This window comes from Lutjanus erythropterus, chromosome 14 (assembly GCF_056507025.1).
Source record: "Lutjanus erythropterus isolate fLutEry1 chromosome 14, fLutEry1.hap2, whole genome shotgun sequence".
In the NCBI taxonomy this organism is placed as follows: Eukaryota; Metazoa; Chordata; class Actinopteri; order Lutjaniformes; family Lutjanidae; genus Lutjanus; species Lutjanus erythropterus.
The window spans coordinates 33,565,496-33,581,547 of record NC_139330.1 but is presented as its reverse complement, the minus strand read 5'-3'; the positions used below and the strand labels follow the sequence as shown (position 1 = coordinate 33,581,547).

The following is a 16,052-nucleotide window of genomic DNA, read 5'->3' as shown; positions in this document are numbered from 1 at the left end:
CCGTTTTGGATCTATCCCTAAAATGACTGTTACGACCCAGATTTAGTCAGATATTTTTAACCTCATTCACTGCCATTGCCACGTTATAGCCTAGTTACAAAGTGGGACCAGGCAGAGAGCAGGCCATGGCCTTATGGGTAATAGTATAGGTATTGACAGATCACACTGTAACTTTTCACTACAGTGGCCCTCAGAGCTCAACACACTCCAACTTAAAACACATGCAGGCAGACAAAATACAGAAGTTAGGTCATCTCTAATTTTGCGACCCAACTAAACGCAGAAACACTTCAAGTAGCAACAACAGAATCAGCTTCCAGAGAACACCAAAGCAGGACACAGCTGGGACACTCTTGTTGTCTCACTGTTTCAGATGACTGTGACTGTGGTTATGATTTGTTGAATTACCTTTTCTGTGACTTCGTAGGGACACTAGAGTCTGAAGATACTCATGTATTATGCAGTTCAATATAATGGCTCCATCACTACTACAATGAAAACAACATAACACAAAAGAAAGGGAGCAAAACAAAGCAGATTTTGTTGAGCTTATATGTGTCTCAGAAGTTTCTCCTTGATGTATAGAGCAACAAGACTTTCATTTTACAAGGGACACAAAGTTAAGATCTCATTTAAGACCACCTGGTTTTCTTTTAGATCTCACTGTTACCTGCTTATTATCTGTTAACTGATTGTTTTCTACAAATTTAAAATCAGTGTAGTGAGACAAAAAAAAAAAAAAAAGAGGAGAACATGTGTCCTAGTTTTCTGTCAACTCAGATACTCAGATACAAAAACATGATTAAATCAGGCATAAAAGGGTTAGCTATGCTCTAAGGACCCCTGTCTCGCTTCCTGGTTTAAAAAAAGGTAGGAATCCTGCTCAAGCACTTTTGACAAATTCATTAAATAATATTGTTGTCAACTTTATTTGCAATTTGTATATTTGTTGTGAATGTACTTTAACCTTTGTGTATTCAAACATGTTGGGGACACATTTGATTGTTATCATACAGAGTATTTTATTTAGTTTTTCTATCTCTGTTTTGGATAGTGTAGTGAGTTTCAACAACCCAATGATAATTTTGTCCCTCTTTTTGAACGTGGGGAATGTGATTGGTTGCAGACTGACGACCACTCCCTATTTAAGATGGTTTCTCACCGACACAGACTGTTTGCCTGATTAAGGTCGAGTACCGAAACTAGGGGTGGTTAATCTGTCTGATTTCCCGATCCGATTATGATGATTGAGGTCCCAATTCGATTACCAACTGATTTTCGATTATTAATGATTCTCGATTAGCGATTATTGATTTTCCATTTGACAACAGTAACCCAAAATACACCACAAAGTTATTGCACCATTAAAAAAAAGTCAGTTGCAGTTTTACTTAACTCTTTTATTGAGTAACAACTCAAAGCACTTCCTGTGTAGTGTAGCTGTAACTTCAGAATAATTTGTTTTAACTTGGCAAAACTTATTGTATCTTTACTAGCTTATATACTGTAGAACACAGAAATGAACACAACACATTGTGTTGTGACTGATCAAGTTGTACTAAACAACAACAATTAAATGGAAGGCTTATTTCTTTTAGAGGTATAACCAACTTACTGTAGCTTTAGTTTTATATACTGTAGAACACAGTGACAGAATGCAACACACTGTAACTTGTGAGTGATCAAGTTGTACTAAACATTCATTGCTCTGGAACGACCAGATTCTTATGGAGGAAGACCAGCTGGTCCACATGTTGTGGAGTGAGTGTGCTCTGGTTTGCTGACACAATGTCCCCCGCAGTGGACACTCTCTCCGCAGCAACGCTTGTAACTGGGATACATAAGTATCATTTGGCCAGCTTGGCTGGGAGAGGATACACATGATCGTTGGTGCTCCACCACTCAGAGTATATTGATTCGGTGGAATGACCGGCTTCAGGCAGTCATCTTTAACCCATCCAGCAATGTAGCCCTCAAGTTGCTCGTATTGCCGCAGTACTTCAGTTTAGTGTGGCAATGTGGACAGACAGCGTGCGTTCTATCGACATGTTTAGAGCTCCTGCCATGAAAACCAAAATGAATCCACACGCTCGCTTTGAGCCCAGATGGAGCTGGGTGGATTGGTTGGTTGCTTGTTGCTGGTTGTTCCTCGTCCATTTTACACACCTGCTCGTACCGCTCACTTGCTCTGGCCGCTGTACGCACTTGGGAACTGGCACTAGGCGCGCTCACATGTCGTTCAACTTCCGTTGACGGCGGGATAACATTTTTACAAAATAAAATAATGCAAAAAATAATAGATTTTTGAAACTTTAATAATCGATTCATACTCATCCATAACATAATCGCGATTAATTAATATTCAATTTTTTTTCACCGCCCCTAACCAAAACTTCGCAAATAAATTATATATTTTAAGTTAGACAGAGTGCAGGAGTCCTTTTGTAACTTTTTGGTGTACTCACCTTTCTACACGCCTGTCTTATCTAATAGATGTGGTTCCTTTTAGCTTATGTAAGCACAGACCATATTTGTTTTTGGCATATATCATTAAATATGTACAGGCAGTATTTTGACCTAATTTTGTAGAATATTATGTAACATACCACATGGTTCAGATCTGGCTGCTGGATGTGAACCTTTCAAGCAAATTAGTTTTTCAGTTAATGTTTCCATTAAAAAATCATCTTTTTGTCCTCAAAGTTCTGTGCTACCGAATGCACTTAAGTAAAAACTAGGACACACTGTTACAAATGACCCACAACAGTGCTACAGTATAAAAATGGCTGCAGAAAACCACCAGATCTCCATCATAAACTGTCCCTAAACAGGCCTCTGATGATTCTGGTTTAGCCGAGTTTACATTCCGTCTGGGGCTTTCACTGACCTGGACGCATGTCTACTGGTCCATCTGCTCCAATCACACCAAAGCCTGTGTGTTCTGCTAACACTGCATGGCCTGCGCATGTGTGTGTTGGTCAACCTGCGTGGCCTGTTGCTGGATTCAGGCCCAAAGCAATCAGAGCATTTGGTTGAAGGCTGAGACACCATGTGCCTTTATATAGCCCACACACGGCATGTGAGCGAGAGGCAGTGTATTTCCATATTACATGGAGAGTGTTTTAGCATGAGCATTTGCATGCATTGTTGCTTGTGTGTGTGTTTCAGGGGATGAGAAGGGGGCAAGAGAGACACTGCCAACGTACCACTTGGCAGCAGACAGGGTGAGCCTCCACGGTGACATGATGTCATCAGGCACAACGCACAGGTGGTCAGCTACACACACACACACACACACACACACACACACACACACACACACACACAAACAACAATCAATGAAATGTGTTATTATTATGAAACCCTATCCATGCTGTTAATCCATGTCACACTGCAGTGTTTCCAGAACAATAACATCACCACAAGTGGATGAAAACTGTTACTGCTACAACATATTATAGAGTTAGCACTGTTTTACAATTTTCAAATCATTGCAACTTAATTCTATGGAGGACTGTAACTGTGAAAATCAAAAATGAATCAATAAATAACCTGATAAATAAATAGATAAATGTGCCACTAAATACACCAAAAATAACATTAAAAATAAATGTAGGGATTATTTTTTTTCAGAAAATGTGGCATAAATTGATATTTACATTTTAAATTGGCTATGTATTTATTTACTCTTGTATCAGTTGAATTTTATTTATTAATATATTCATTTTTAAATAATTTATCACAGTTCTTTATTTCCCCATTGCATTTCCCCCCATAAATGCAAGAGAAGTAATGCAGAAATAAATCTAGAAATAAATAACTTAAAGGGATAGTTCACCCAAAAAAGAAAATTCAGTTTAATTAAAAATGATTTTTTTTTTCAAATTAAAACAGAAATATGAATGTATGCAAAGTTTTAAAAATCAATGCCTACATTTATTTTCAATATTGTTTTTGGTGCATTTGATGGCATACCAATTTGTTTTGTTGAGTCATTGTTTTATTTTGGCAGTTGATACAATTCAAGCTTTATTGTCATGAAAGAAAAAGGTGGTTCACAAGAACAAACAAACTTAAAATTCAACTGCAATAAAAAGTCATATCATTCCTTATAGTGTTGTAAAATATATCACGTAACTGTCCATTGATCAAACAGCAAAGCAACATATTATAATGTGATGCAGAAAAGTTGCTCATCGTTGTCAAGTACACAGGCATAGCTGTGAGCAGTGATGCAAATGAAGATATTTTGATGACTGACCACACAAACTCTCTCTCTCTGAAAATCTTTGATTAAAATAAAAACTTCATTTCATTTTGTTGAATTTGTTTTTTTAATTAATTAATTTATTTATTTATTGTAAATTAAAGGGCCTGTGTAGGATTTTGTGGCCTTTTTCGGTGAGGTTTAGATTGCAACCAACTGAACACTGCTTGTCTCACCATGTCCCTCCAATCATGTGAGAGAACCTACAGTGGACACACTGGTTTGTCCTGTCTGGTTAACTGTAGAAACATGGCGGTGCAACATTGCAGGCTCTATGGAGGAGGAGCCTTGCCCTCTAGAAACGGCTCATTGTAAGGTAATTGAAACAAGATTCTTATTTTCAGGTGATTATACACAAATGGAAACATACGAACACTATATTCAGTTCCTGTCATATCCTGCTGATAGAGCCCCGTAAATCTTGCACTGGACCTTTAAGTCTTCATTTGAACACTGTAGTGGGTTTCAGCCTAAAGGGCATCAGACCGTCCCATCATAAATCTTAAGGACAATAAGACAGGCTGTAGCATAATGTCAATGAGGTTATGAACTCTTCTCCCTACACAGATGGTTGTGATTCCTAAGACTACTGAGCAAAGTCACCCACAGGCCATCTTACACAACACTGTCCCTATACTGCCTCCTTGCTATCACGAGTTTTCCTTCTTCTCATGTGCTTCCAGAGCATTTCTGTCATTCAAAGCAAACTGAAACCTCAACTATACACAGATATGTAGACTAGGTGAGTATTTTAAGTGTTGCAGAGTGGACAGCTGACTCTGGAAAGCTTCTAAAAACGAGGTGTGATGCGTCGGGTGGAATCACAAGCATTGTCTTAAGTGGCTGATCAGCTCTGGTGTCTGCTGGCTGAGACAATCAACTGTCCAAATTGTACCTATTAGTCATTCAGACAACAAAATGTGTAAAAAACAAAACAAAAACAAAAATAGAGCCAGGTTTAAAAGTACCAAAATTACCCATATAGGTAAACAAAAGTGCAGACATTCTTTACTCGAGTGAACAGAAGTACAGATACTTGTGTAAAAAATTACCTTGGTAAAAGCAGAAGTAATAATTAAAAAGTGAAAAAGTACTTCTCTGAAGTACATTTCTACCATCTGTTTCTGTGCAAAGCTAACTGAACCTCACTTTTTGTCCACAGTCAAGTCCCCCTCTCTTGTCTGTTACATCTTGTTAGGTCTTTTCTGTCGTTCTCTGTTTGGTCACGTCTTTTTCATCCCGATACATCTTTTACATAATGTTTATTTTTTTACACTTTTTTTGTCCTGCTTTTATGTGATTTTTGTCCAGTTGCATTGTTTAGGTCTTGCTTTGTTTTTTTTGTCTTGTTACGTCTTTTTTGGTCTTATTACATGTTTTTGTCTTGTTACATAATTTTTTTTTGTCTTTTTACATAATTTTTTGCCTTTTTATGTCTTTTTACATTTTTGGTTGTTATGTCTTTTGCATCTTAATACTTAAGTCATCTTGTGTCAGTTATCGTTTTCTTGCATCTTTTTTGTCTCTATCTTTTTCATCTTGTTACATCTTTAACATTTTTTACAAACCTTTCATATTGTTACGATTGTTGTGATACGCACTGATCGACAGACTGAAGAATTGTCTCTCTTATTGTCTCATCCATTTAAGTTAAAATCAGACTTGATGAGAAGGCAGGATACAATGATGAAAAATACAAATAATTGATATTTCCCATCAAATGCTTTAAAACTGAAGTAACTAGCTTGTTTTGCAAATGTAAGGAGTAGAAATACAGGTATTTGTATTTAAATGTAAGGTGTAAAAAAAAAAAAAAAAAAAAAAAAAAAATGAAATTTGAATAATAAATGCCAAACAGGAGGCGGTAAGTCTGGTGCAAAGATTTAAATCAGGATGTCAAACATGGCTGGATGGTCCCGAGAGAACACACATCCTAAATCTGTACCCAAAGATAAATTAGTCTGATTTTCCATCAGTTAAAGAAAAAGAATTGGTGATGACCAATAATCCAACCAATAATTCTAATGTGTCTCACCTCATACATAGTCAACGTAGTTTTGTAGTTAATGTTACACAACATTGTTTGCAGTGTGATGCGTTCAAAGGATTAAAAGAAAGTGAAAATGGTGTACAGTGATTCTGTTGAGTTTACAAAGACGGTGGCATAATGTTCATTTGAGTTCTTTCAGTCTTTTTTTTTCTGAATGCAATAAAAAATGCAATCAAAATGAATGAGTCGCAGCACTCAGAGAGATAATTCAAGAGGAATAATAATCTGTTTTCTGTGGCTTTATTGTGTTCGAGCTGGCTCATAATCTCTCCCTTCCCTTTCTTTGTCTTTCAGTCTTCTTCTTGGACCCTCTCCAAATGAAGATGGAGCAGATAATTGGCCCGTGTTGACCGTGTTAATAACACTGAAACATATCTCCTCAGCTCAGTGTCGCCAACACCCCAAATGTCACATTTCAGAAATGAGTTTTTAATGGGCTGCACTGGCTGCCACACGAACGAATGCCTTGGCATTTGAACACCCGACATCTTTCTAGCCATTACTCAGGGTGCAGGATTAGGCAGGGAATGGCCTCTGACAGTGTGATGTAGTAGACATAAGGGAAGTGAAAGAGCTGTCTTAATTAGAAAGGAGGATGCGTCCTATCTATTAGCTCCCTGGAGTGTTAGAGGCATGCACGGTGATGCTGCAGTTGATTTGTCAGTGATTAAGGCATATCTAATCATTTGGCCCTTGTGTTTGATCCCAGACAACTGCATACACAAACACAGTGTTGCTGCACAGTACACTACTGTTCAGGCATGAGGATGTATGGTACATACATCATGGAGTAATGGATTACATGTAACGGGATTATGTAGTCTGGATACAAAAATAGGTAACTGTATTCCATTACAGTAAAAAAAAAAGACAGAACCAGATTATAGTTACATTCAGGAAAAGTAGGGGTTACTAGTAAGATTACAATTTTACAATAAAGAACGATATACCACCATGCACAGTGCACACACAGCTGCCAGTTTATTATCATGGCCTCTTGTTTTCACAAGAGGTTCACTGGGTGGAAATTTCAAATTTTTTTAAATGAATAAATTATGGCCAACAAAGGAAGGAACAGCTGGACAAACTAATATACCTATCAACAAACATTAAATACTTAGAGATGCAATTATTAATCGGCTGTTAAATTAATGCCTCTGTTCATGGTGGAGTTGATATTAAAGTGTTTTTCACGTTGCATTTAGTCATGTGCGCTGACTTCCTTACTCACTTTCTGACGTAGCCCACATATGCATGTTTTCCAGGAAAGTTATATGAGCAACCAGCTAGAAATGGCAAACAGGAAACGCACCGTGACCTTGAATAAAGTATGTTCCAACATCGTTGGAAACATTTGGGATAACATAAATGCACAGTTAAAGAAAATATATAACATATCTTGCATTTATACATTTAAATGGGGAAATTACACTACTTTTTCTCCCACCACCAACTCCATTATTTATTTATTTATTTTATCTAATGCATCGTCATACAGATTTCTGTAAGCTGTTGAGTAAATCTATCTTATGAATCACTCCAGAAGTGATTGTAGCTGCTTAGCCGATGTTTAAAAAAAGGTCCATATGTCCAGCAGTCAACTGTATACAGTAAATCTGTTCAGTGAACATTTCTCTTATCATTAGTGTACAGTGAAGAACCATGCTGTGCTTTCAAATAGGACCTCCAGCCTGTGGGAGAAGTGACTGATGCTTCACCCTGGATACTCTATCAGCATCCTCACTGAGGACCACCTCACCCAAGCAGCCGGTTGCCAAATGAGAAATGGTTCCAGGGTAGGGAGTTTCCATGGTGACCAGCCTCAACTTCTGATGTGTCAAGCTTACACTGCACACACTAACACACACACACACACACACACACACACACACACACACACATAGGTGTGGTGACGTACACAGCAATGACAAATAGCACTGATCCCCCTCCCCCCGCCCTGCCGACAATTACCACTCCATTAGAGTGGATAGATAGTGTAGAGAACAACTTAACAGCGACCCAGACCAAACACACTGACACAATCACTTCTGGCTTCCTGCCATTCACACCATCACAATTACTACTACTGCTAACACACACACAATGGGAAGTAGGTGCTGCAGAGACCAGTTGTACTTATTTGTGGGTGATTTTATAGTCACAATGTGCATATTCATTTAGCAGGCTGAATAATTAATAGTTGGTGCAAAGCAAGGGCATTCCTCACACACCCTAGAGCAAGAAGTAGCACAAGGGAGAATGGGAGAAAAAGACATTATTGGATTATTCACAATCTTTTATGGAGGGATGCATGGAGGCTTATTTAATGAGAAATGGCAGCCAGAGAGTGAAATGTGAAATTAAATTCAATTAAATGAACACACTATAATCATAATCATCATTATTATTGACAAAGTGAAAATGTATCAAAAATGACTAGTGTGCTTCCACTCTCTGTTTTCCCCATTTCTTGCATCTTCTTTGATTTCAAACAGAATTCCCTCCTTTTCATTGGCAGAGGGATTATGTCATAGTCAGAGACATGACAGGAGCCAGAGGTTTGCAGTCACAGGTATGCATTTGTTCTTCATATTCCTACTGCCATCTTGTGATATTAGATGGCAATTACAGGCTAGAAGTTTCCTGCATCATAATGTTGTGGTAAAGAAATTGCTTGAAGGACACTTTAAAATGTGTTTTAAAACGACCATAGACCAGGGGTCTGCAACATATCTGCTGATATGGAAATGAATAACATTATATTTTTTAAATATTTTTCATGTTTCGTTGTTGTAGGTCTATGAAAATGTTGAGACAAAATTTCAAGCCAACATATTACATACACAGTACATCAGTTTTGAGCCCAAATCAGATTCTTCAGTTTTGAAAATGTTTTACAAACTACAGATCTTTTGTTGAGATAATTTACTGAATTTAAATATTTGAGTTTATTTATATTTGAATTTTTGAAAAATGCTGTGTTTTACAAAAATATACAGTAAACCATTTAATTTTTAGACAACAAAATAGTAACAAATCAGGTTCACAGTTAACTGTGACCAAATTTTGAAGTTTGAGTTTCTCTAACTTTAACTTTTACTATAAATTTATCTGAGGAAGAATAGTAAATTATCTCAATTAAAGGTCGGCAGAAAGTTTGTAAAAGTTTGAGTTGGGCACAAAACTCAAAAACCTATTGCAGTATGTTATGCACCAAATTTCAAATAACGCGTGTCAATATTTCATCAACATAAATATTAAAGACTGTGTCTATGGCTCTGTGTCTTTTCCTCTAAATTGTGATGGTGGCTCGTCTTTTTGAGGAGAGCATTTAATAGTTGTAGCTCCAGACAGATTTTTGCGGAAAGTCAGCAAGAGCTTGTTTGCTTATCAACACGTAAAGAGGGGAGATTAAAGCCACCGAGCTGCGACGAGGATGGGATTCGAACCCACGCGTGCAGAGCACAATGGATTAGCAGTCCATCGCCTTAACCACTCGGCCACCTCGTCGTTTGGCGCCTTTGGCTTCCAAGTGACCGCCCAGCCAGTTCTAATGAGCGCAAACAAAGTTGAAGCCAGCTAAGCCAACCTTTCTTGCAATGCAGGACGGCCTTGTTCACAGGGGAATTAGCTCAAATGGTAGAGCGCTCGCTTAGCATGCGAGAGGTAGCGGGATCGATGCCCGCATTCTCCACGAGGCTTTGCTTTACTGTCCTCCGTGGTGGAGATAAGGAGGGAAAACCAGCCAGGCACAAGGCAGACCTTGGAAGGACGTGTTCAACACACTGTCAGTGTAGTCAGTTGGTGGCGTTGGGGGCTCCTGTCACCACCAGAAATGAAGCCAGTGAGCTAACTTCCTTACGGCGCGCTCCAGTTTATGGGCTGTCAAATTTCCAAAGAAGCTTCGTGGGAGGGCAACTTGCCTCGACTTGAGCGTGGACCCTTGACAGTGGTTCTTCCTCTCATCCGTGGGACTTCGTCAGCTGTAAAGGACCGGTGGGGCGTCCCAGCGATTTAACCTCTGCGGCGCGTCATGGAAGCCATTCATAGCGCCCGGTCCCTTGCTGTGGTAACGAGACCATCGTGCGAGAATGGCTGTCGTTCCTGCCTCCTTTGGCCTCCTTTGCACATCACAAAGCCGTACGAGGATCGCCACAACCACACAGCAACAGCGTGGAACTCAGCTGGCGACGCTGTGGAGGCCAGGTCGCTTCTCTTCAGACCGTCCGCCCCAGGAGTGAATTCAGTCCCTTGTCTCGGGTGACCTAAACCACCCAGTGTACGGTCTAAGTCTGGAAGCCAAGGCCGCTGGCCGCTTGCCATAATCCAGCAAGTTTGGCCACAGGGCCGTCATTGTGCTTGCCTGAAAAAGAGACACGAATTGGAAAGACAGACGGCCCCGTTAACGAAGGTTTCATTCAGGAGGTGCTTGTTTGGGACAAGTGCGGAAAGTCAGCAAGAGCGTGTTTGCTTATCAACACGTAAAGAGGGGAGATTAAAGCCACCGAGCTGCGACGAGGATGGGATTCGAACCCACGCGTGCAGAGCACAATGGATTAGCAGTCCATCGCCTTAACCACTCGGCCACCTCGTCGTTTGGCGCCTTTGGCTTCCAAGTGACCGCCCAGCCAGTTCTAATGAGCGCAAACAAAGTTGAAGCCAGCTAAGCCAACCTTTCTTGCAATGCAGGACGCCCTTGTTCACAGGGGAATTAGCTCAAATGGTAGAGCGCTCGCTTAGCATGCGAGAGGTAGCGGGATCGATGCCCGCATTCTCCACGAGGCTTTGCTTTACTGTCCTCCGTGGTGGAGATAAGGAGGGAAAACCAGCCAGGCACAAGGCAGACCTTGGAAGGACGTGTTCAACACACTGTCAGTGTAGTCAGTTGGTGGCGTTGGGGGCTCCTGTCACCACCAGAAATGAAGCCAGTGAGCTAACTTCCTTACGGCGCGCTCCAGTTTATGGGCTGTCAAATTTCCAAAGAAGCTTCGTGGGAGGGCAACTTGCCTCGACTTGAGCGTGGACCCTTGACAGTGGTTCTTCCTCTCATCCGTGGGACTTCGTCAGCTGTAAAGGACCGGTGGGGCGTCCCAGCGATTTAACCTCTGCGGCGCGTCATGGAAGCCATTCATAGCGCCCGGTCCCTTGCTGTGGTAACGAGACCATCGTGCGAGAATGGCTGTCGTTCCTGCCTCCTTTGGCCTCCTTTGCACATCACAAAGCCGTACGAGGATCGCCACAACCACACAGCAACAGCGTGGAACTCAGCTGGCGACGCTGTGGAGGCCAGGTCGCTTCTCTTCAGACCGTCCGCCCCAGGAGTGAATTCAGTCCCTTGTCTCGGGTGACCTAAACCACCCAGTGTACGGTCTAAGTCTGGAAGCCAAGGCCGCTGGCCGCTTGCCATAATCCAGCAAGTTTGGCCACAGGGCCGTCATTGTGCTTGCCTGAAAAAGAGACACGAATTGGAAAGACAGACGGCCCCGTTAACGAAGGTTTCATTCAGGAGGTGCTTGTTTGGGACAAGTGCGGAAAGTCAGCAAGAGCGTGTTTGCTTATCAACACGTAAAGAGGGGAGATTAAAGCCACCGAGCTGCGACGAGGATGGGATTCGAACCCACGCGTGCAGAGCACAATGGATTAGCAGTCCATCGCCTTAACCACTCGGCCACCTCGTCGTTTGGCGCCTTTGGCTTCCAAGTGACCGCCCAGCCAGTTCTAATGAGCGCGAACAAAGTTGAAGCCAGCTAAGCCAACCTTTCTTGCAATGCAGGACGCCCTTGTTCACAGGGGAATTAGCTCAAATGGTAGAGCGCTCGCTTAGCATGCGAGAGGTAGCGGGATCGATGCCCGCATTCTCCACGAGGCTTTGCTTTACTGTCCTCCGTGGTGGAGATAAGGAGGGAAAACCAGCCAGGCACAAGGCAGACCTTGGAAGGACGTGTTCAACACACTGTCAGTGTAGTCAGTTGGTGGCGTTGGGGGCTCCTGTCACCACCAGAAATGAAGCCAGTGAGCTAACTTCCTTACGGCGCGCTCCAGTTTATGGGCTGTCAAATTTCCAAAGAAGCTTCGTGGGAGGGCAACTTGCCTCGACTTGAGCGTGGACCCTTGACAGTGGTTCTTCCTCTCATCCGTGGGACTTCGTCAGCTGTAAAGGACCGGTGGGGCGTCCCAGCGATTTAACCTCTGCGGCGCGTCATGGAAGCCATTCATAGCGCCCGGTCCCTTGCTGTGGTAACGAGACCATCGTGCGAGAATGGCTGTCGTTCCTGCCTCCTTTGGCCTCCTTTGCACATCACAAAGCCGTACGAGGATCGCCACAACCACACAGCAACAGCGTGGAACTCAGCTGGCGACGCTGTGGAGGCCAGGTCGCTTCTCTTCAGACCGTCCGCCCCAGGAGTGAATTCAGTCCCTTGTCTCGGGTGACCTAAACCACCCAGTGTACGGTCTAAGTCTGGAAGCCAAGGCCGCTGGCCGCTTGCCATAATCCAGCAAGTTTGGCCACAGGGCCGTCATTGTGCTTGCCTGAAAAAGAGACACGAATTGGAAAGACAGACGGCCCCGTTAACGAAGGTTTCATTCAGGAGGTGCTTGTTTGGGACAAGTGCGGAAAGTCAGCAAGAGCGTGTTTGCTTATCAACACGTAAAGAGGGGAGATTAAAGCCACCGAGCTGCGACGAGGATGGGATTCGAACCCACGCGTGCAGAGCACAATGGATTAGCAGTCCATCGCCTTAACCACTCGGCCACCTCGTCGTTTGGCGCCTTTGGCTTCCAAGTGACCGCCCAGCCAGTTCTAATGAGCGCAAACAAAGTTGAAGCCAGCTAAGCCAACCTTTCTTGCAATGCAGGACGCCCTTGTTCACAGGGGAATTAGCTCAAATGGTAGAGCGCTCGCTTAGCATGCGAGAGGTAGCGGGATCGATGCCCGCATTCTCCACGAGGCTTTGCTTTACTGTCCTCCGTGGTGGAGATAAGGAGGGAAAACCAGCCAGGCACAAGGCAGACCTTGGAAGGACGTGTTCAACACACTGTCAGTGTAGTCAGTTGGTGGCGTTGGGGGCTCCTGTCACCACCAGAAATGAAGCCAGTGAGCTAACTTCCTTACGGCGCGCTCCAGTTTATGGGCTGTCAAATTTCCAAAGAAGCTTCGTGGGAGGGCAACTTGCCTCGACTTGAGCGTGGACCCTTGACAGTGGTTCTTCCTCTCATCCGTGGGACTTCGTCAGCTGTAAAGGACCGGTGGGGCGTCCCAGCGATTTAACCTCTGCGGCGCGTCATGGAAGCCATTCATAGCGCCCGGTCCCTTGCTGTGGTAACGAGACCATCGTGCGAGAATGGCTGTTGTTCCTGCCTCCTTTGGCCTCCTTTGCACATCACAAAGCCGTACGAGGATCGCCACAACCACACAGCAACAGCGTGGAACTCAGCTGGCGACGCTGTGGAGGCCAGGTCGCTTCTCTTCAGACCGTCCGCCCCAGGAGTGAATTCAGTCCCTTGTCTCGGGTGACCTAAACCACCCAGTGTACGGTCTAAGTCTGGAAGCCAAGGCCGCTGGCCGCTTGCCATAATCCAGCAAGTTTGGCCACAGGGCCGTCATTGTGCTTGCCTGAAAAAGAGACACGAATTGGAAAGACAGACGGCCCCGTTAACGAAGGTTTCATTCAGGAGGTGCTTGTTTGGGACAAGTGCGGAAAGTCAGCAAGAGCGTGTTTGCTTATCAACACGTAAAGAGGGGAGATTAAAGCCACCGAGCTGCGACGAGGATGGGATTCGAACCCACGCGTGCAGAGCACAATGGATTAGCAGTCCATCGCCTTAACCACTCGGCCACCTCGTCGTTTGGCGCCTTTGGCTTCCAAGTGACCGCCCAGCCAGTTCTAATGAGCGCGAACAAAGTTGAAGCCAGCTAAGCCAACCTTTCTTGCAATGCAGGACGCCCTTGTTCACAGGGGAATTAGCTCAAATGGTAGAGCGCTCGCTTAGCATGCGAGAGGTAGCGGGATCGATGCCCGCATTCTCCACGAGGCTTTGCTTTACTGTCCTCCGTGGTGGAGATAAGGAGGGAAAACCAGCCAGGCACAAGGCAGACCTTGGAAGGACGTGTTCAACACACTGTCAGTGTAGTCAGTTGGTGGCGTTGGGGGCTCCTGTCACCACCAGAAATGAAGCCAGTGAGCTAACTTCCTTACGGCGCGCTCCAGTTTATGGGCTGTCAAATTTCCAAAGAAGCTTCGTGGGAGGGCAACTTGCCTCGACTTGAGCGTGGACCCTTGACAGTGGTTCTTCCTCTCATCCGTGGGACTTCGTCAGCTGTAAAGGACCGGTGGGGCGTCCCAGCGATTTAACCTCTGCGGCGCGTCATGGAAGCCATTCATAGCGCCCGGTCCCTTGCTGTGGTAACGAGACCATCGTGCGAGAATGGCTGTCGTTCCTGCCTCCTTTGGCCTCCTTTGCACATCACAAAGCCGTACGAGGATCGCCACAACCACACAGCAACAGCGTGGAACTCAGCTGGCGACGCTGTGGAGGCCAGGTCGCTTCTCTTCAGACCGTCCGCCCCAGGAGTGAATTCAGTCCCTTGTCTCGGGTGACCTAAACCACCCAGTGTACGGTCTAAGTCTGGAAGCCAAGGCCGCTGGCCGCTTGCCATAATCCAGCAAGTTTGGCCACAGGGCCGTCATTGTGCTTGCCTGAAAAAGAGACACGAATTGGAAAGACAGACGGCCCCGTTAACGAAGGTTTCATTCAGGAGGTGCTTGTTTGGGACAAGTGCGGAAAGTCAGCAAGAGCGTGTTTGCTTATCAACACGTAAAGAGGGGAGATTAAAGCCACCGAGCTGCGACGAGGATGGGATTCGAACCCACGCGTGCAGAGCACAATGGATTAGCAGTCCATCGCCTTAACCACTCGGCCACCTCGTCGTTTGGCGCCTTTGGCTTCCAAGTGACCGCCCAGCCAGTTCTAATGAGCGCAAACAAAGTTGAAGCCAGCTAAGCCAACCTTTCTTGCAATGCAGGACGCCCTTGTTCACAGGGGAATTAGCTCAAATGGTAGAGCGCTCGCTTAGCATGCGAGAGGTAGCGGGATCGATGCCCGCATTCTCCACGAGGCTTTGCTTTACTGTCCTCCGTGGTGGAGATAAGGAGGGAAAACCAGCCAGGCACAAGGCAGACCTTGGAAGGACGTGTTCAACACACTGTCAGTGTAGTCAGTTGGTGGCGTTGGGGGCTCCTGTCACCACCAGAAATGAAGCCAGTGAGCTAACTTCCTTACGGCGCGCTCCAGTTTATGGGCTGTCAAATTTCCAAAGAAGCTTCGTGGGAGGGCAACTTGCCTCGACTTGAGCGTGGACCCTTGACAGTGGTTCTTCCTCTCATCCGTGGGACTTCGTCAGCTGTAAAGGACCGGTGGGGCGTCCCAGCGATTTAACCTCTGCGGCGCGTCATGGAAGCCATTCATAGCGCCCGGTCCCTTGCTGTGGTAACGAGACCATCGTGCGAGAATGGCTGTCGTTCCTGCCTCCTTTGGCCTCCTTTGCACATCACAAAGCCGTACGAGGATCGCCACAACCACACAGCAACAGCGTGGAACTCAGCTGGCGACGCTGTGGAGGCCAGGTCGCTTCTCTTCAGACCGTCCGCCCCAGGAGTGAATTCAGTCCCTTGTCTCGGGTGACCTAAACCACCCAGTGTACGGTCTAAGTCTGGAAGCCAAGGCCGCTGGCCG

At 44.5% G+C, this 16,052-nt stretch overlaps 12 non-coding genes across 12 annotated transcripts; 6 read left to right on the top strand and 6 right to left on the bottom strand.

The window, feature by feature from the left end:
- Nucleotides 1-9,745: 9,745 nt before the first annotated feature.
- Nucleotides 9,746-9,827, bottom strand: trnas-gcu (transfer RNA serine (anticodon GCU)). Its single transcript has one exon. It is a non-coding gene; the product is annotated as a tRNA-Ser (tRNA).
- A 111-nt stretch (nucleotides 9,828-9,938) lies between these two features.
- trnaa-agc (transfer RNA alanine (anticodon AGC)) lies at nucleotides 9,939-10,011 on the top strand. Its single transcript has one exon. It is a non-coding gene; the product is annotated as a tRNA-Ala (tRNA).
- An 818-nt stretch (nucleotides 10,012-10,829) lies between these two features.
- trnas-gcu (transfer RNA serine (anticodon GCU)) lies at nucleotides 10,830-10,911 on the bottom strand. The gene has a single exon. It is a non-coding gene; the product is annotated as a tRNA-Ser (tRNA).
- A 111-nt stretch (nucleotides 10,912-11,022) lies between these two features.
- trnaa-agc (transfer RNA alanine (anticodon AGC)) lies at nucleotides 11,023-11,095 on the top strand. Its single transcript has one exon. It is a non-coding gene; the product is annotated as a tRNA-Ala (tRNA).
- An 818-nt stretch (nucleotides 11,096-11,913) lies between these two features.
- trnas-gcu (transfer RNA serine (anticodon GCU)) lies at nucleotides 11,914-11,995 on the bottom strand. The gene has a single exon. It is a non-coding gene; the product is annotated as a tRNA-Ser (tRNA).
- Nucleotides 11,996-12,106: 111 nt separating this feature from the next.
- trnaa-agc (transfer RNA alanine (anticodon AGC)) lies at nucleotides 12,107-12,179 on the top strand. Its single transcript has one exon. It is a non-coding gene; the product is annotated as a tRNA-Ala (tRNA).
- An 818-nt stretch (nucleotides 12,180-12,997) lies between these two features.
- On the bottom strand, nucleotides 12,998-13,079 carry trnas-gcu (transfer RNA serine (anticodon GCU)). Its single transcript has one exon. It is a non-coding gene; the product is annotated as a tRNA-Ser (tRNA).
- A 111-nt stretch (nucleotides 13,080-13,190) lies between these two features.
- Nucleotides 13,191-13,263, top strand: trnaa-agc (transfer RNA alanine (anticodon AGC)). Its single transcript has one exon. It is a non-coding gene; the product is annotated as a tRNA-Ala (tRNA).
- An 818-nt stretch (nucleotides 13,264-14,081) lies between these two features.
- Nucleotides 14,082-14,163, bottom strand: trnas-gcu (transfer RNA serine (anticodon GCU)). Its single transcript has one exon. It is a non-coding gene; the product is annotated as a tRNA-Ser (tRNA).
- A 111-nt stretch (nucleotides 14,164-14,274) lies between these two features.
- trnaa-agc (transfer RNA alanine (anticodon AGC)) lies at nucleotides 14,275-14,347 on the top strand. The gene has a single exon. It is a non-coding gene; the product is annotated as a tRNA-Ala (tRNA).
- An 818-nt stretch (nucleotides 14,348-15,165) lies between these two features.
- On the bottom strand, nucleotides 15,166-15,247 carry trnas-gcu (transfer RNA serine (anticodon GCU)). Its single transcript has one exon. It is a non-coding gene; the product is annotated as a tRNA-Ser (tRNA).
- Nucleotides 15,248-15,358: 111 nt separating this feature from the next.
- Nucleotides 15,359-15,431, top strand: trnaa-agc (transfer RNA alanine (anticodon AGC)). Its single transcript has one exon. It is a non-coding gene; the product is annotated as a tRNA-Ala (tRNA).
- The last annotated feature ends 621 nt before the right edge of the window (nucleotides 15,432-16,052 follow it).